Source organism: Perca fluviatilis, chromosome 21 (assembly GCF_010015445.1).
Source record: "Perca fluviatilis chromosome 21, GENO_Pfluv_1.0, whole genome shotgun sequence".
NCBI lineage: Eukaryota > Metazoa > Chordata > Actinopteri > Perciformes > Percidae > Perca > Perca fluviatilis.
This window is the reverse complement of record NC_053132.1, coordinates 3332830-3353705: the sequence shown is the minus strand read 5'-3', so window position 1 is coordinate 3353705 and position 20876 is coordinate 3332830. Positions and strand designations below refer to the sequence as shown.

Sequence of the window (20876 nt, the reverse complement as noted above, 5' to 3'; positions counted from 1 at the left end):
AATGTGCTATACAAATAAAGCTGCCTTGCCTTGCCTTGCCTTGCCTTGCCTTGCCTTTTTTCGAACCACCTGAGGAGGATTTGTCAGGTTTTAAGAGCCCCAGCCAAGCTGTATCATCTGCACACTTAAAGTTATAGGGCCCTATCTTACACCCTGCGCAACTGACTTTGTACACCGACCCATGTATCATTCCTATTCTGCACCCGACGCACAGCGGACTTTTCCCTCCACAGACTCATGTTGGTAAATTAGGGAATGAATTGATGACATGAACTCAGCAAAGAGGAGGCGTGTTCCGGCGCAAACGTTCCCTGGTGCTATTTTGCAGTTTCAGAAAACAATTCCGCCACTGACCAGGAAAAACCTGGTCTAAAGTCAGTGGCGCGTTATTCAGATGCTATTTTAAGGGTGCATTCTTGGCCTTACTCAGGGCCGGCGATTGCTATAGGCGACCTAGGCGATTGCCTAGGGCGTCAAAAGTGTTGGGGGGCGCCGTGTCGCGCTTAGGTCTACTTCCCATTAATAATAGAATTAGAACGACAAGCGAAATAAAACGTGTTTATTAAACATGATCATCCTAGGGCGTCCCCTCAGCTACACGTTTACTTGTCAACCTTTCATTACGCGACGTTTCCAGTCTACGGGTCAGACTCAAACACACGAAGCTCTGAAGCAGAGCTGTGCGTCGCTTGGTGTCCACTCTCGCTGTAGAAATAGAGACGAGCAGCGGCACAGACACGAAGCTGCTGCAGGGCACCTTCCCTGGTCTGTGCAGCTTCAGGTTTATAATGGACGCGCTCTGCTGTGGGCATGCGGCAGCAGATGTGTCCCTATTTCTGCGTAGTTTTGTGTTTCCACCTCCGATGTAGAGCAGCGTACAGCCACTTCCCTAAACTGTCTCATTCAGAGACCAGCGTCTCAAACGGGGATCTCTGTCTGTCAGGAGGTCTGACATCTACCATATCATCTCTCCTAAGCTTCTTGAAGTGAAAATCTGCTGCAGGAAACAAGATGGCAGCTGGCAAGTGTGGTGTGCTTGTGGTGTTTTTAGCATACATATTTATAAATAGTTTTTTAGAAAATGGCCCTAAAATCGGGTTTGAGGGGCATGTACATAGTTGCTATGCTCACTCAAACAAACTTGTACTTAAAAAACAACTTGGTTATGGAAAGAAAATCCTCATGGACACTTTTCTCTATCCATGCTGGTATCCAACCAAGCGTGACGAAAAAGGTGGCGTCAAAAGACAAGTGCATGGCGACAAATTGATAATTTGCATTTGCCTATTATTATCTGGAGACATACATCAATGCCCGGGCCCGATGCGGGAATTTGGACCAAGGAATAAAATGGCAAGTAGGCCCTCGGCATGTGCGATGGTTTGCCCTACACATCCAAACGCCGGGGACAAACTCCTATCCATGAGTGCTGCTGAAGGGAGTGGAATCGTGCGTGGAGGCGCCGGGAGAAGTGGTGGAGATCCGGAGCAGGAATACGCGACAGTGATCCGGGAGCGTGGTGCGGAGCAGGCCAGGGGTTTGGATCCACAGGCCCCCGCGGAGCAGGCACTCTTGGAAGAACGGAAAGGTGTCTACAAAGGTATACCGAATGTGGATTCTTTCATGTCTGCGAGAGGATTACACCTGCTTCATCTCAACGTCAGAAGCCTTCTCCCGAAAATCACAGAGATCCGACACCTCAGCAAAAGCAGAAAGGTGGGAATATTTTGTTTCACCGAGACATGGTTGGATGACTCCATTACGGACGCTGAAATTGAATTGGAGAACTATTTGGTAATTAGGAGAGATCGAAATCGCAAAGGTGGAGGGGTGTGTATATATGTAAGAGCGGATATTGGTTTCAATCATAGAACAGATTTAAATAGTGAGCAGGTTGAAGCGGTTTGGTTAGATATTTTGCTACCGAAGAGTAAGCCCATAATAATTTGCGCATGTTACAGACCGCCTGATCAAACACAGTTTTATGAACTTTTAGAGGATGTTTGCTCGAATTGCGTGGATTTGGTTAAATCTGAAGTTATCATGTTGGGGGATTTCAACACAGATTTTCAGAAAAGTGATGTTTCTGGGTATAAAGCATTGATGAATTTCTGTCGCTCTTATAGTTTACATCAGCTGATTAATGAACCTACACGTGTGTGCTCTACTACCCAAACCACAATTGACCTTGTCCTAGTGTCAGACAAATCTAGGATAACAGAAAGTGGAGTTATAAAATATGGGTTGAGTGACCATTCAATTATTTTCTGTACTAGAAAGATTAAGCAGGTAGTGCTCAACTGCCATACTTCTATAAAAATCCGGTCACTGAACAAGTATAGCAAAGAAGTGCTGAATAACTGTTTAAATAAAATGAACTGGTCTATGGTTTTGCAATGTAGTGATGTGGACAATGCATGGTGCTTATTTAAACATATGTTTTTAGAAGCTGTAGATAAAATTGCCCCATATAAAGAAATTAGAATAAAACAGAGAACAGAACCCTGGGTAAATGACGATGTCCTTGAGGCAATTAGGATAAGAAATAGGAAGTATGACAAATTCAGAGCAAACAAGGAAGAGCAGTCTTGGGCTGATAATAAAAAAGCAAGAAATGAAGTTAACAGATTAGTGGTCAATACTAAAAAGGCATATTTTAATGAAAAAATTGCTGAATACAGAAATGACCCGGGAAAGTTATGGAAATCCCTTAAGCAACTTGGCTACAGTAAAATGCTGAAAACAAAAGGCACTAATATCACTCTAGATCTTGGCAACAACATTATATCAGAGAAGGAGATAGTGGCAGATAGCTTTAATAAGTATTTTTCATCTGTTGCCAGGAAGCTTGTGGAAAAGTTACCTGGCCAGACTGGTCAATATGGTGAAAGACATGTGTGTGACTTTTACTCTCAGTTAGGTGTCCAGGCGGGGAGTTTCTTTTTTGAAAAGGTGAGGGAGGTAATTGTTCTTGAGAAGCTGAGGAGGCTTGATGGCTCTAAAGCCACAGGATTAGATTCTATTCCATCTAGATTTGTGAGGGATGCCGCTGAGATTATTACTCCGAGCATTACTCATATTATAAACAGGTCGATAGAACAAGGATATTTTCCCAATGACCTCAAGATTGCCAGAGTGATTCCGTTATATAAGAAAGGGAGTAAACTAGACCCTGGTAATTATAGACTTGTTTCAATTCTTGGTTGTCTGTCAAAAATAATTGAAAGGATCATTTTTGAACAGATTGATAATTACTTAAAATCACAAAACCTACTTTATGAGTTCCAGTCTGGCTTTCGTAAATCACACTCTACGGATTCCTGTTTATTGTTTCTAACTGACTATATAAAAAAGGAGGTAGATAATGGAAACTTCTGTGGCATGGTAATGTTAGACTTACAAAAAGCCTTTGATACAGTCAACCATTGTGTTTTAAAGTATAAATTGAAAGCCATGGGTTTTAGTGAATCAGCGCTGAAATGGGTGGGCTCCTATCTGGAGAATAGAAAGCAAGTAGTGGCCATTGGGGGGGAAATGTCTCAACCAAAAGGCATGGACTGTGGGGTACCTCAAGGGAGTGTTTTGGGTCCACTTTTCTTTCTGCTATATATAAATGACTTAAAGTCTGCTTGTTCATGCAGTCTTTTTTTATATGCAGATGATTCTGCGCTGGTTGTGTCTCACAAGGATAAAAATGTGATTGAAAGTAAACTTAGCGCAGAACTTGTAAATGTTAGCATGTGGATGGCTGATAACAGATTATCACTTCACTTAGGGAAAACAGAATCTATATTGTTTGGAACAAAGACAAAGTTAAAGAAAGCCTCAGGTTTTAAGATCCTAGCTGGAGATACTGTAATTACTGCCAAGGAATCAATCAGTTATCTTGGATGTATGTTAAATTGCAATTTATCTGGAGTGGATCAGGCCCAAAAGGTAATCACCAAAGTAAATCAGAGAGTCCGCTTTTTGGCCAGAATATCAAAGTATTTGGATGAAAAAACAAATCTAACTCTGGCAGGGGCTTTAATTCAGCCTTTTTTTGACTATGCGTGTGGCTCATGGTACAATGGTGTCACAGGGAACCTGAAACATAGGCTTCAGACGTCTCAAAACAAATTAATAAGGCTTATTTTAGACCTTCCTATAAGAACTCATCTGAAATCTTCCCACTTTGAAAGGGTGAGATGGTTGAAAGTTGAGGATCGAGTGTCTCAGTTGCAGCTGGGTATGGTACATAAAATCGTTCATGGAGATGCTCCCAAATATTTTAGAAATTATTTTAAGAGAGTAAATGAAGTTCACAAGTACTCCACTAGGGGTAGCTCAACAGATTTTGTACCTCCAAGAGCTAAGACTAATCTGGGCAAACAGTCCTTTCTTTATGTTGGAACTACCCTTTGGAATCGGTTACCTGGTACACTTAAGACAGTCCAAAGCATTGGCAGTTTTAAACGGGGTTTGAAAGTATGGCTTAGGTGCCAATTGTAGTCATTATCATATCATAGTTTATTTTTATTGTTAAATTGTCTGTATAATATGGATGAAATGATTAATGTATGTTGAATGATTGATGTGTGACCTGCTATTACTTGTCATCTTCCCTTGCCCTTATAGGGACCACAATGGAAATAAGTCTTTGGGCTTTATTGTGTTATCCCTGACTATTTATGTATTTTTAATGTATGACGCAGAGTGCTGTTTCATATATGTTTTTATATTTAAGTGGTCAAATAAAATCAATCAATCAATCAGCAGAGCAATCACTTAATGCACAGCAGACTATGGTGCACGTGGATTATTTCCTGAAATATAGTGACTTTATTCTTGTAATAGTCTATTGTTTTATCACTTTATTTTTCTCAAAATATCACAACTCCTCCAAACCTCAGAGAACACAGAGGAGATATACTGTATTTTGAATGTGCACAAAGTTTTGAACATGAGCAGAAATCTTGGTCAAACACATCTGAAATATTACTGTCCAGGGGTTTATTAATTCATTAAAATGAATTAATGTATCATTCAGGTTATTTCCTCAACAAAAGAAGCAAAAGTGGGAAGAGTAAATGATGCCTAGGCTACATGTGTGCTGACTCAGATATCATTAGAAACATTGATCCAAAGGAGAATAAATAGATGAAAGCAGTACAGAATGCCTGAGAGCCTTACTGCAAAATATTCCATTATGTTTTTATATTTGGATTGTAATCTCTGTTTCCCTTTAAATAAAGATATTTCCAGCATAAATTGATTCAGAAAAAGGTAAAAAAAAAAATCACCAGAATGCAGGAAATGAAGTATTTAATGCTCAAAATTTTCAGCGGGTGGACCCCCAGACCCCCCATCATAAGTCACCATGCACACAAATCTGGAAACAAAACACTGGCCTTTGGGTTGCCAGACCAGTTATAATTAGACCAAATGTTGGTGCCATCTAACTTACATGGAAGCTAGAAACTAAAATGAACATACATTGCTACTCTATCGCTGACACAGCACTGTGGACATCTGGCAATGTGAGACTGGGGGGGGGGCACAAAACTCTCGCCTAGGGCAACCAAAGGGCTAGAACCGGCCCTGGCCTTACTGTACACACCGCGCATACACTTTGCTTCTCTCATCTTACAGAACCAGCAGTTCCCATTTTTGCAAACCATACATAAATACAAGGACAAATATGACCTTGTTTTACACAACATTTCCATGAATCATGGATGTGTTGATGACACAAATGAGGAAATATTAGAGGACTTAAGGAGATGTGATGTTGAAGAGCATGTGCCGATGCCACTTCACCGAATGCCCCAGCAGCATTATGGGAGAGGAGAGACAGAGGAGCTGCATCGTCTATAGTGAGGTAATCTCGGTCTTATGTTAGGGCGTTTTCACACCTACCTCATTTGCTCCAGACTTTCAAATTTTGAACCAAAATTACAGGTGTGAAACCTCCCCCGGACCACAGCCCGTATCAAAAGACCAAATTTTGGTCCAATAAAAAGAGGTGGTCATGGTCCGGTTCGTTTATAGTGTGAAAGTATTTTTTGGATGGTTCGGACTTTCGGACCAAATACAAGAAGCTCAGGCACGCTCTCCTTGTGTTACAAGACTGGGGAAGCTCCTTTGAGGAATAGCTCGGTGCTTACACTAAGGCTACATAAGAGAATGTGTGACGGTGAATGTGCTCAGAGCAGACAGCTGTTGGCTATCAGAGCTGAGAATACATCAGCAGTTTACAGGTGAAACTCAGAAAATTAGAATATCGTGCAAAAGTTCATTTATTTCAGTAATTCAACTTAAAAGGTCAAACTAAGATATTATTATAGACTCATTACATGCAAAGCTAGAAATGATAAAACCTTTATTTGTTATAATTGTGATGATTATGGCTTACAGTTTATGAAAACCCCAAATTCAAAATCTCAGAAAATTAGAATATTGTGAAAAGGTTCAATATCGTAGGGTCAAAGTGTCCCACTATAATCAGCTGATTTATCCAAAAGCCATGCAAAGGGTTCCTTGGCCTTTAAATTGTCTCTCAGTCTGGTTCAGTAGAATTCACAATCATGGGGAAGACTGCTGACCTGACAGTTGTGCAGAAAACCATCATTGACACCCTCCACAAGGAGGGAAAGCCTCAAAAAGGTAACTGCAATGAAGTTGGATGTTCTCAAAGTGCTGTATCAAAGCACATTAATAGAAAGTTAAGTGGAAGGGAAAAGTGTGGAAGAAACAGGTGCAAAAGCAGCCAGGATGACCGCAGCCTGGAGAGGATTGTCTGGAAAAGGCCGTTCAAAAGTGTGGGGGGCTTCACAAGGAGTGGACTGAGGCTGGAGTTACTGGAGCATCAAGAGCCACCACACACAGACGGATCCTGGACATGGGCTTGTCAAGCCGCTCCTGATCAACAAACAACTTCAGAAGCATCTTAACTTAGCATCTAATTTGGAAATCAAGGTCCCAGAGTCTGGAGGAACCACAATCCAAGATGCTTGAAGTCCAGTGTGAAGTTTCCAGAGTCTGTGTTGATTTGGGGAGCCATGTCATCTGCTGGTTTTGGTCCACTGTGCTTTATAAAGTCCAGAGTCAACGCGGCCGTCTACCAGGACATTTTAGAGCACTTCATGTATCCTTCAGCAGACAAGCTTTATGGAGATGCTGACTTCATTTTCCAGCAGGACTTGACACCTGCCCACACTGCCAAAAGTACCAAAACCTGGTTCAATGGTCAGTAGTCAGTCAGTCAGTAGGAGAGAGCAGCAGTCAGTAGGGGAGAGTAGCAGTCAGTAGGAGAGAGTAGCAGTCAGTAGGGGAGAGCAGCAGTCAGTAGGGGAGAGTAGCAGTCAGTAGGAGAGAGTAGCAGTCAGTAGGAGAGAGTAGCAGTCATAGCAGTCAGTTGGAGAGAGCAACAGTCGGTAGGAGAGAGCAGCAGTCAGTAGGAGAGAGTAGCAGTCAGTAGGAGAGTAGCAGTCAGTAGGGGAGAGCAGCAGTCAGTAGGAGAGAGTAGCAGTCAGTAGGAGAGAGTAGCAGTCAGTAGGGGAGAGCAGCAGTCAGTAGGAGAGAGTAGCAGTCAGTAGGGGAGAGCAGCAGTCAGTTGGAGAGAGCAACAGTCGGTAGGAGAGAGCAGCAGTCAGTAGGAGAGAGTAGCAGTCAGTAGGAGAGAGTAGCAGTCAGTAGGGGAGAGCAGCAGTCAGTAGGAGAGAGTAGCAGTCGTAGCAGTCAGTAGGAGAGAGCAGCAGTCAGTTGGAGAGAGCAACAGTCTGTAGGAGAGAGCAGCAGTCAGTAGGAGAGAGTAGCAGTCAGTAGGAGAGAGTAGCAGTCAGTAGGGGAGAGCAGCAGTCAGTAGGAGAGAAGCGTAGTAGCAGTCAGTAGGAGAGAGCAGCAGTCAGTAGGGGAGAGTAGCAGTCAGTAGGGGAGAGCAGTAGTCAGTTGGAGAGAGCAACAGTCGGTAGGAGAGAGCAGCAGTCAGTAGGAGAGAGTAGCAGTCAGTAGGGGAGAGCAGCAGTCAGTAGGGGAGAGTAGCAGTCAGTAGGAGAGAGTAGCAGTCTTAGCAGTCAGTAGGAGAGAGCAGCAGTCAGTAGGGGAGAGTAGCAGTCAGTAGGGGAGAGCAGTAGTCAGTTGGAGAGGTGTGGGAGAGGCAGCAGTCAGTAGGAGAGAGTAGCAGTCAGTAGGAGAGAGTAGCAGTCAGTAGGAGAGAGTAGCAGTCAGTAGGGGAGAGCAGCAGTCAGTAGGGAAGAGCAGCAGTCAGTAGGAGAGAGTAGCAGTCAGTAGGAGAGAGTAGCAGTCAGTAGGGGAGAGCAGTAGTCAGTTGGAGAGAGCAACAGTCGGTAGGAGAGAGCAGCAGTCAGTAGGAGAGAGCAGCAGTCAGTGAGGAGAGTAGCAGTCAGTAGGGGAGAGCAGCAGTCAGTAGGAGAGAGCAGCAGTCAGTAGGGGAGAGCAGCAGTCAGTAGGGGAGAGCAGCAGTCAGTAGGAGAGAGCAGCAGTCAGTAGGAGAGAGCAGCAGTCAGTAGGATTAGTAATACTTGCGTTTCAGATCGTTAAAATAGGGCCCATAGTGCGCAACTATTTTATGTTAATGAATGTTGTTATACTCAAGCCATTAGTGAATTAGTCAATACAAAGCTAATTAAGCTTATCAGCTCCACAAAACTCTCTGTATTTCTCAGTATGGCTGTTTACCAAATGGTGTAGTCCGGAGACTTTTGCGCAGCAGCTCGTGTGATGCCTTTTATGTCACCACTGAGAAAGGACAACAGCAGCGTTTCGCTTTGGAGACGAAGAGGACTGCTGCAAGAGGTGAAGGCATGGCTGAAAACCCAAAGTGCGCGATTACCTAAGGCTTGCGTCATGTGGATGCGCCGACAGTCAGTCATTGTCATCGTTACTTAGAATTCCTCATTGGGGCGACAGAAACAACGCATTATAGCTTTAAGCGTGAGACCCATTGGTATAAGGTGTAAACAGTATGGGAGACAAAACAATGGCCACAGGTCATTCATCTCTTTGGGCATTTTGCTTTTAGGCACAGGTACAATAAGGGACCACCTCCAATGGTCAGGGATTTCCCCTGTGTCCAGTGAGCGTTGAAGTCAAAGCATCAGAGTGTGTGAGTATAACTCAAATTATTTTCAACTATGTACCACACAAAAGCATACAACAGAGAGTAATTCTGTTTCTTTGAAGCTGTAATTTTAGTTGGAGTATGTCGCTGACACACATGGAGGACACTGGTGTAGAAAGTGAAAGGAAAGCTCATAGAGGAAGTGACAGTGGGATTAGTTTACAGGAGGAAGTTTGGTGAACTGCTGCAACTCCAAGTTGAATCATGAAACTTGGGTAATTCTACATCTGATGTTATCGTCTTGATTGTTGCAGCGTCGGGTAGAGGTTAAGGCTACACAACCTCTCCTAGTATATACGTCTGAAGTCTGAGCCATTTTTCCCATTTTTGGTACGCCTGGTCTCCTTGTGTAAAAATGCTTTTATAACTTCAACCCTGTTATGCACAATCAAGTTATATACATCAATTATTTCGGGAGAACCTGGGTTATCAGGATATGCATGCTGCAGGGATGTCACATGAATTCATAAATTGTTATATGACTATAGAGACAAAAGAAAAGACTAAATGGAAATGAAATCTCACAGAAATGTATTAAAATCAAACGGAGAACAATAATGACTAAACCTTTTGGCTTTTGAAACATTGTTCTTCTAGCTTTTGGCAATCAGGGGGAAACAGAAATAAACTGTATCTAATAAAAATATAAAACTTCCTTTCATTACATACACAGACCTAGTAAAAAAGACCCTTCTGTGAGACCTCTTAATTGGCTGAGCAAACCTCGATCATAATGACTCAATATAATTGGTCGAGCCAGCTATCAGTCAAGTTGCCCCTATAAAGGATGGCAGCCAGCTAACATGAAGACATCGTTTTTGTTACAAAAACACGACTAAACATAGTAAATAGCCGTTTATTCCTGGATTTGTCACTTTGGAATTATTGTGCAGTCACAGAAAAGTCCCCGTCTTTCTGGCTGGATTACTAAGATTCTGGAAGGGCTACAACCAAAGGATGGATTCTGAGAAATTTACAAAGAATTGGTTTACGGCATTTCCTCTCTAACTGGGTCATTTTGGGACCAATTTGCGGGGAATTTGCTTTGGACAAAATACACTAGTAAGAGCTAATGAGGTTTAACAATGTATCCAGCTAATTTAAAAAGGTCATGTTGACGTCTTGTGTAAACAGTTAAATTTGCCTAACATTGTATGTAGTGTTTTCTTCAGCAGGGTGCAAATGTTGCACCAAAACAAATTCCTTCCTGAAACTATTTTGCAGAGGCACCGTCACTGGATCTGAAACTTAGTAATGCACAAGACGATTCTGAACGGTTTAAAGAAAAACAAATTGTCATTTTTCTTCCAGTAGATGCTTTATGAAGGGGCCAATATCCCGGACTTTCCATCGCCCTTTAGTGGGATGCCTGTTTTTGTTTTCGTCCCTCTTGTTACTAGGCCTACTCTTTTTTATTATTCTGTGTTTTATTGTCATTACGAGAATTGCTTTTTTTTCACAATGTATCTGATATTGCGATAGAAAACTATTCATAAAAACTGTGATATACAGTATGCGTCTTATATATTAAAAAAGATTACAATATGAAGTCAAAGCTTCACAGAGTAACAGTGTAATTCAAACAATTCTCAACCATATACCATAACAAAGCATGCAGAATAGTGTCAAGTAAGTTGAGATCCCTGACGTAGGCCAAGAAGTGGAAAACAAGGGACTTTCCATCATTAGTCTCTCCACCTGATTAGGTGATGAAATGCACAATGAATAACAGCTAAAAGATAAAAGGTGATTTTAATGCTACAAGCAAAACATGTATGATCATTTGAAAATGATTATATGAAGTATGTAACCATTTGAGGAATGATTATTAGTTGATAAGTCTATGACAATGAAAAATCATATGACAAAATGTATTAAGCAAAGAGGAAGAAACGTATTAGGAAATATGTTGAAATGTCGAAGCAATGAGGGAGACCACACAGACCACAGCGCAAACACATTTTTGAAAGGAAAAAAAGAAGCAACTCAGGGTGGATCAGGGTTAGTCCTTCAGCCGGCTCCCGGGTTCAAGACTTGCTGTTCCATCGACCACATCGGAGCAACTCATCTTGGACTTAAAAATTCAACTTGAGACAGAGCAACGAACTAAGCCACTATTGCAGAGAGAGGATCTCCTATTACTTTCAATTCAATTCAATTTTATTTATAGTATCAAATCATAACAAGAGTTATCTCGAGACACTTTACAGATAGAGTAGGTCTAGACGACACTCTATAATTTACAAAGCCCCAACAATTACAGTAATTCTATCAACTAACAAGTGCACAGAACATTAAGCGGAGAGCTGCCGTTAATGTGCGTGACTGGTGCGGTACCTGACTCTGGGGCTATTCGGTCGGGTGTCGTGCTAGTGTAAGCAGGGTAGACGTACTGATGAAGGCAGTTAGAAGCTGGGCGTGTCTCCTCGCCACCAGCTTAAATCGTCCCTTTAACCTAGCAGTGTAATACCCATAGGCAAAGAGGCTCGGACCCTTTAAACAGAGAGCTGGTCAAGTACCTCCTTTACGGGGGTTAACCTCGGGGATCTAACAATAGACAAACATGTAAGACACCAGTGTAGAAAGTGAGGCTCAATTTTCAGGAACTTCATGACTTTGCAGTGACAGTGGGGTAAGCTCTAAGGAGGAAGTTAGTGAACTTCTGCAACTCCAAGTTGAATCATCAACTTTGATTTATTCTACATCTGATGTTATCGTCTTGGTTGTTGTAGGGTCAGGTAAAGGTTAAGGCTACACAACCTCTCCTAGTATATACCTTGTTAATGCCAGGGTTAGGGTTAGGGTTTTCATTGTTGTCAAGAGTAAAAAAACAATTAGTTTGTATGACCGTCAATTTAGCATTCATCATTGATGGTTATTATAAAGTGTTAACCATTGATTTAATATAGTTTAACCATCTCAATTTTTAAAAGTTAACATAATATTTCTTCTTCAGTGCGTTGAATTTACACTAAAATTTCTCTTCATTATGAAACAGCTTATATTGATACACAGTTGCTTCGTCAGCAATGACATATAACTCATAGCTGATATAAAAGATAAATGATTAACTTGTTTTGTTGAAATTATCATTGTTATCATTATCATTATCAATCATTGGAGATGGTATATAAATTAGCTTAACTGCCTTTTTGTTTTATTTAGCTTTTTTTTTCTTAAATAGTTGTCTTTTCAGAATCCAAGAGGAATCATGAAGTTTGTCTTTTAAAGTCTGTACCTTAAGATTGATTTTGGGTTCAGTTAACGACTACTGTTTTGAGGAGAGAGTCACTGTTAACACATTTTTATGTTAGATGTTAAGTACATCGCTGATGTTTATAGAGTAGAAGAAATGTATTTTCCTGTTAATCAGTTGACGTTGATTTGATGCACAGCCTTCTTCTCAAACTGGTTAGTGCTTCACAATCAGTTTAAACTTTCATTGCTTGGTACATCACTGATAATTATTTCTAATGTAACTTTGTATTCTAATTCCTGATAATTAAAGATACTGAGCTTATATCAATACATGGTTGTCAATCCAAGTTATTATAAGTCATAGGTCTAAAAGAAAAAGGAGTGTCACTGTTGGATATGTTTACTCTCTTCTTGAGCAGAATATTCAATAAAGTGGAGAACTGACTTCACCACTGTGTGCTCCTTTATTTCTTTTAGATTAAAAAGTTGACTGTAACACCTGCTACTGTATTACAGACCTGGCCCTAACCAACTAAAGGTGCCCTAAGCAAGATTTCAGCTGTTGCCCGTTGTATTGCAGCTAATCCTACTGTCAGTCACAATGTTTAAACACCTAAAGAAAAATAGTGTACAGCCTTATGTTTTACAGCTTCTTTATTTCAAAATAAAAATATATCTGAACAAAAAGTAATGAAATTATATCCATGATGCAGCATCACTTGGCTGAACCCAGGGGATAGCAGGGGATGGAGTTAAAAGTGCATCTGTAAAGAAAGGATGAGCCTTTGTGAAAAAACAGGGGTATTTTACAATGTAGTGTGAATAAAGAAGCTGCTATGAAACCCAGTTAATAATTGCACCTAAACCTTATTACATTGGATGCGGGCGGAATTACTTTTTTGTCATTGTTCACAAATATTTTTTTTGAATCTGTCTATACCAACACAATTTTAAGATTTAGACAATCGCTTGAAAAACTGCTATATCTGTTAATAATAACTTCAGCAATTCTTGTCCAAAACGCATGTGTGCTCTTTGCACTGACACTTGCAAGTGCTTAACAGTATTGATTACAACAGGTGATGGAAATCACAGGTTATATTTTCAGTCCACTAGGGCGTAAAATAACCAGGTACACAAAGATGTCAACAGTGTTGGTCATCTTACTTTAAAAAAGTAATTAGTTACAGTTACAAATGACTTCTCCCAAAAAGTAATTGAGTTACACATTGAAAAAGTAATTAGTTACTCAGCAAAGTAACTGTGACGTTATTTTTTATGTTCTATAACGCTATTACGTTCTATAAACGTCGTCTTTAACGTCAAAGATGTTTATATTAACTGATTGAAGAATAAAAACACTATATACACAATATCACCTGTTGCTGACCCGAAAAATCGCTTGTTTTAACAGAGTGGCTCTGTCTCCTTTGCTGGAGCTCACGCTAGCTGCATTTGGGCTCGGGGTTGGGTTAGCAGCAGCAACAAGTGTCGTGCAAACAGTTGTGTGTTTAATGGTCTAATCATTTCAGCTGGACTTGTCGGCCGTTATATTGTTGGCTAGTTTCATTTTAATAAAACGTTGTATTTCATAAACTCCATGTGTTTTGTGTGCAAACATCTCAATGTGTAAAGTAACTAAAGCTGTCAGATTAATGTAGTGGAGTAAAAAGTCCAATACTTCTCTCTGAAATGTCTGAGTAGAAGTAGAAAGTGGCATGAAAAGAAAAGACTCAATTAAAGTTTAAGTGTCCATGAGGAGAGCTGTTGTTACAATGCAGTCCTCTGTACACGCCAATACTCTGTTTGTGAGGAGCCACTGAGGCAGGAAATGGGTAGGATATAAAAAAGAGAAGAGGTGACTAAACAGAGGGAGGGAGGGAGGGAGGGAGGGAAAGTGGAAGGGAGAAGTAGAAAGATGAGAGAGGCGCTAGAGGGAGTAAGAGAGCTATAAACACAAAGAAACTCAAGCAACTCTTATCTGTTTCCTTTGGTTATGCCCAGGGCTTAAATCATTATGGGACCATGTACACAAAGAAATGGAGCCTATTGTTAAACTTTTATTCTGCATTAACCCTTATTTTGTACTTTTGGGGAGTAGGGCAGGAATAGGACTGCAACAGGACTGCAATATGTTTCATAATGAATAGAAATTATAGTGTAAATTCAAGGCATTGAAGAAGAAATAATTCTGTTAACTTAAAAAAAATGAGATGGTTAAATTATATGAAATCAATGGTTAACACTTCATAATAACCATCAATGATGAATGCTAAATTGATTATACAAACTAATTGTTTTTTTACTTTTGACAACAATGAAAACCCTAACCCTAACCCTGGCATTAACAAGGTATGTACTAGGAGAGGTCTAGATCTAGAATTACCCAAGGTTGATGACTCAGCTTGGAGTTGCAGCAGTTGACCAAACTTCCTCCTGTAAGACAATCCCTCTGTCACTTCCTCTGTGAGCCTCACCTTCTACACCGTTGTCCTCTCTGTGTGTCTGTGACATACTCCAACTACATTACAGCTTCAAAGAAACTGTCCTATTCATTTTAAGGGTATACGATTAAGAATTATTTGAATTACACTAACTTACTCTAATGCTGATGACTTTAACGCTCACTGGATGCACTGCTGACAATGACCAACCAGTATATATGAAAATCTTGAACAACCTTATTGTCTTGTGAACTTTTTCATTTTTATATTATTTTAGCAGTGTCTGAAAGCAAATGCTGGTGGGCAAGTTAATGGATATCATGGTTAAAGCTATAGTGCGTAGTTTCTGTCGCCCCCATGGGGAAATGTAAGTAGTGACAACAACACTGTCGGCCACATGATACAAGCCTTCCGTTATCGCGGACCACCCCTGAAAACCTCCATCATCTAGTTTGGGTTCCCCTGAAAGTATCTAGTTAGGGTTCATCCCTCTCTCTTTCTTTCTCTCTCTCTCTTTCTCTCTCGACCTGACTGCAGTTCATCGTTGTAACCGACTTGAGTGGGCAAGTGTTCACATTCGATGGTGTCTGGCACTTTGGAGAGGTTTTCTCTTCACGGATGAACCCTAACCCTAACCCATTACATCTGCATTGAAAATAAAATACAACAGAAACCCCAAATTACACAAACTTGTAATTATAAAACAGCCTATACCTAACTATCTTCAACCTGAATAAACAATTGATTTTAAAGATAGGTTATTAGCTATTATTGACAGAGGTGTCAAAAGTATTCACATTCATTACTCAGGTAGAAGTATAGATACTAGGGTTTAAAAATACTTCTGTAGAAGTTGAAGTATCAACTCAAGCTCTTTACTCAAGTAAAAGTCTAAAAGTACCTGTTTCAAAACTACTTAAAGTATAAAGAGTAAAGTAATGTAAGGGGAAAAAATAATATCAATATGCTTTTTCAAATTAGACAGCAAGTTTTGGAAACAACTAGCTTGTGGTACTTGGGTGTACAGAGCTAGCAGCGTATTTGAATGGAGTTGTTTTTGCATCCAACCATTTTGAAAAATTCTTGGGATGTAGGAGGGTTGGCTGGTCTTCCTGGCTACGAGCCTCCTTGCTGGTGCTTGGTCGTGACATTTTGCTCGAGTCCTCTTGAGTCTCTGCCACGGACATCTTCGTACTAGGCTCATGGATGTATTGAGATTTGTGTCATGTCCAGGTACGATGGATCGATTTACCTGGAAAGGTTTTTTATTGGGGGGGTGGATTTTGAGCGATGACAAGCCCGAATGAAAACAAGCCAAACTGAAATAGGAGTAACGAGGCGATTTTTGAAATGTAAGGAGTAGAAAGTACAGATAATTGTGTGAAAATGTAAGGAGTAGAAGTACAAAGTCTGCTGTAAAATAATTACTCCAGTAAAGTATAGATACCCAAAATTTCTACTTAAGTAAGACAACAAAGTATTTGTACTTCTTTACTTGACACCTCTGATTATTGATGATATATGTGCTGCTTTGTGTTTAAAGAATTAGCATTAAATTTATTAAATATTATTATTTTTATATTTATTACATTATTTAATATTTTATCATATTACACTTTTGATTCATATTCTGGCTGTGAAATGATGAAAATGACTAGGCCCTATCAATTTAGTCAATGAAGCTTTAACAAACAACCACCAGGTCTTTGCCAGTTCCACAATAGTAAACACAAATATGAAAGACAAGGAAAAACTTCACTCTGATGGAAGACAGACAGAAAGTGCAAGCTAGGATTTTTTGGTTAAACGTTTGGCTAAATTTGGTGAATTATTTAGCCCCCTTCCCTGTTTGTTAGCACGTTGAGTGGTACCAATGCATGCCTGATGCTTTCCCGTTTAATTCAATACCATAGTCTTCATCCTAGCAGCAAAAGTGAGCTCACTACACAACAAAGTGAAATTGCGGTCTAACGTGTTTAATGTTTCAAATTAACCTAACAGAAATTATTAAGCACGTTAAGTTTGACAGCACTACATGGCGCGATAATTTTCATAATCATGATGCACAACCATGTTGATAGCTGACTATGCAATTCGCTAAAATAGGGATAAAGGCAGCCTAGTATAATGTGTCCTGCTCCAGGCACTTACCAGTACCTCTTGCTGATGTGAAGTTAACTCTGCTGTCTGTCCCTCATCATGAAAGCTCTGTGAGCTTCTTGCTTCTTGTCCCTCTTTTCTTTTACTGTTTCCCATCCACCTTTCTCCTTACGTTTTCTGTTAGCCATTCTGCCGACCATTTGCTTTCGCCCTGCAGCTCAGGCTGGAAAACTGTAAATTTTTCCGTCCTGACCATAACAGTCTATGGTCCTAACCTGCTACGGTTACAAATCTGTGTCTGCGGCCGGGGCCAATCACAAACTGGCTAGTAGGCTGACTCTTCTTCCTCAGTTATAATTTTTTACACGTAGCGTATAAGTGATTGTATTAGCACCCCTGCTGTTGGCTGTTCATATTGCTTTTTTTTGTTGGATGGCCATTCTGGACTTTTCCCAAACGCACAGATTGTCAGTCTGTCCCTGTACGTAGGTAAAACTGCCAAAGCTGAACATCATCCAAACCTCCATTTCTCAGACGAACGTCAATTTGGGAGCTTGCATGATGTTGAAGTTTCTCTGAAGGCCAGTTTCCTGGGTGGACTGATTGAAGTTGGAAGATCTGCCAACTATCTGAATGATCAGAAGAAATTCTACAATCAGAGCAGAGTGACGTGTCAGTACAAAACTACCACTAACTTCAAGCAGTTAATGATTGAACAACTAACCATGGAAACCCAACAGATGGATGTCATTAAGAAGATCTCAGCAACACATGTAGTCACAGGCATCCTTTATGGGGCAAATGCTTTCTTTGTGTTTGACAGTGAGAAGTTAGAGGCCAGCAGCGTTCAGTACATCCAGGGCAGCATGGAAGCTGTAATAAAGAAGATCCCCTCATTTAACATTGAGGGGGAAGCTAAGCTCAAGCTGACTGATGAAGAAAAAACCCTGACACAGAAATTCTCCTGCAAATTCTACGGAGACTTCATTCTTGATAGCAACCCTGCAACATTTTAAGATGCAGTGAAGATCTACAAACAACTCCCAGAGAAACTGGGAGAAAAAGGAGAGAATGCTGTTCCAGTGAAGGTCTGGCTGTTGCCGCTGAAGAATTTGGACTCCGAAGCTGCTGAGCTGACGAGAGAGATGAGCGCTGCACTAATGAGAAAAGCACAGGGTACTCTGGAAGATTTAGGGAAAATAGTAATGAGATGCAACAATTATCTTGAAGAAAAAGTAGTAAAGAATTTTCCTGTGATTCAAGAAGAATTAAGTACTTTCCGAAGATTGAGTGGTAGTTATGCATCTAACCTCCAGCAGTTATTGGCGAATAAACCTCCCTCCATCCGTGAAGGTGAAGAAGATGAGAGCTCACTGAACCAACTCTTTAAAAACAGAGACAAGTTACCATTCAGTCAGGAAAAACTAACCAAGTGGCTGGATCGTAAAGAGAGAGAAATCAACATCATCAGATCCTGTGTAGATATCATGGAGGGAATAAAGATCGTCCAAAATCAGTCAGAGCTGGACAGACAGGTTCTTGCTGCAGGTGTAGAAGATGTTCTGTGCTTTGTTTTCACTTCAGTGGGAAAGGGTGATACAGACCTTGATGTGATGGCTGACTACTTGGGCGTTCATAAATTAGGAAGTACCAGTGAAGATCCATCTACTCAGATGAAGTTTTCATCAAAATGAGAGAAAAAGCCAAAGCTTTCCATCAATTTGCCAACGCACAGAAGAACAACAGTCGTTTCCGTTTCCTCATAGCAGCCATCGCTAACAAGAAACACACAGGAGCAACCATCTACCATTACAAGAACGGCAGTCTGGTCAGTGAAGATTTTTGAAAACTTCAACTCCCTCCTGTGGAGAACATCACAGACAGAAGAGATCTGATCTGGTGTAAGTAATTATAATGCTTTTCTGAGTCAACAATGTGCTGTACTAATAACTCTCCTCCAGAAACCTGTTTGACCATCAGAATAACTGATAACTCATTTTGTTTTGGTCTCTCCATCAGATGCCTGTGATCTCAACCTGGATGCAAACACTGTAAACGGCTGGCTCACTCTGTCTGAGGGAAACAAGAAGGCAACATGTGGAGAATGGCAGTCATATCCTGATCTCCCAGAGAGGTTTGATAAACATACTCAGGTGTTGTGCAAAGAGAGCTTATCTGGGCAACATTACTGGGAGGTGGAGTGGAATCATTGTTCTGACGAATCTATTTATGTTGCCGTTGCATACAGTGAAATTGAAAGAAAATCAGACCGTCCAGATGGTGAATTTGGAGGAGGAAATACCATATCGTGGGCTTTTGGCAAATATGCTTATTCCAGAAGTGGGGAACATTCACTTAGGGCATGGCATAATGGTCAGACGGTGTGGGGCAGTCCTTTCCCCTCTGATGGGTGTAACAGAGTTGGGGTGTATCTGGACTGGCCTGCTGGCACTCTGTCCTTCTACAGAGTCTCCTCTAACACACTGAGGCACCTCTACACCTTTCACACCACATTCACTGAGCCTGTTTACCCAGGAATTTGGGTTCATCATACATCCAACTATGTGCACCTGCATCCAGTTAAATAAGAGCAATGACCTGTTAGATTATTGGTCTGTAAATGGGGATATGGGTTTCCATTTTATCTTGAACATGCTTCACAAATTCAAACAATGCATTCAAACCCAGAGGGACCAGGAACATTGATGATGTAATCAATAGGTGGCTGGATGTGTTTTCTTCTTAAACTGGTTACTTTTTTTAAATGGTTGTCTTGTCCTTAACAGATTCCTCTTGTATTCTGAAAAGACTGTACCTTAACCTTGACTTTGGGTTCAATGAATGACTAATGTTGACTCACAATTGTTTATGTTAGATGTTAAGTATATTGTTGATGTTTATAGAGTTGAAGAAATGTATTTTCCTGTTTGTCAGTTCATGTTGATTTGATACACCGCCTTCTTCTCAAACTGGTTTGTGCTTCACAGCTTCGCAATCAGTTTCAACGTAGTGAAGCATCAATGAAGTCAGCTGCTGACAACCAGCTTATGCACAATCGCATTGGTCTCCCTGAGTTAATATTATGCTTCATTTATTTATTTTTAAAATGGTCTAGTTCAAAGTTTACCTGGGATCAGTTTCTCTTAGCGAGCATAATACAGCATCCTGAGGGTGAAAGGTCGACCCAGACCAGGCATTACCACGATATCTGAAGACATGTCTGCAACCTTTTTAAGACACATTAAACAATATGGGTCAAGAATAAAAACACACAGCCTCTGAAAATATGCTGCAAGTTTATTACAGTGACAACAAACTTCCTAACATTTAAAGAGCTTTTGTTCAGTGAGTTGAATGAAAGTCCGAGTATCTAGCACTCACCTGGTGAAGTTGTGTAGATCAGCTGAGTTGTGGGCGAGTCTTGTTGACTTTCAACTGGAGATGCAGTCTGATCTGTGATGATGGGAGATTACTTATATCCTGTCAGATGTTCCATCCTTGTGAGCCCTTCGCCGACACGCCTCCTGCACACCTGTAATATTACTGCTCTCACAGCATTTTTTTCACATTGCTTATTTTGCATGGGGACAGAGTCAAGTGTGAGAAATATTGCATTTGCAATGAAAGCTTTTGCATGTCTGGTCTGGCCAATAATGAGCAGGCATATTCATACATTTTAATAACTACCTTGTTCATTTTGCTTCACGTTGTAGTGACAAGCAGGTTTAGAAGACATTGCCGGATTGTGTATTTAAAAAAATATATAAAATAATATAAAGTGGTCATTAAGTATTTTGTTTACATGTCATGCAATGATTACAATACAATACTAGTTATTCTTACTGGGTTCTAGGTACCGTCTCTATTGAATTAGATGCTTTTGTCCTTATTGCTGTTATGCAATAAGAAGCCATTTGTTCTGTATCTTTGATTTGACAGAGACTTGAGAATTTGTCTAAAGATCATTAGTGTCACACCATGATAAAACCTTTCGAAAAACAATTCGCACATCC

General features: G+C 40.5%; 1 pseudogene; it reads left to right on the top strand.

Moving 5' to 3' along the window:
- Nucleotides 1–1377: 1377 nt before the first annotated feature.
- On the top strand, nt 1378–19451 carry LOC120551581 (annotated as a pseudogene).
- The last annotated feature ends 1425 nt before the right edge of the window (nt 19452–20876 follow it).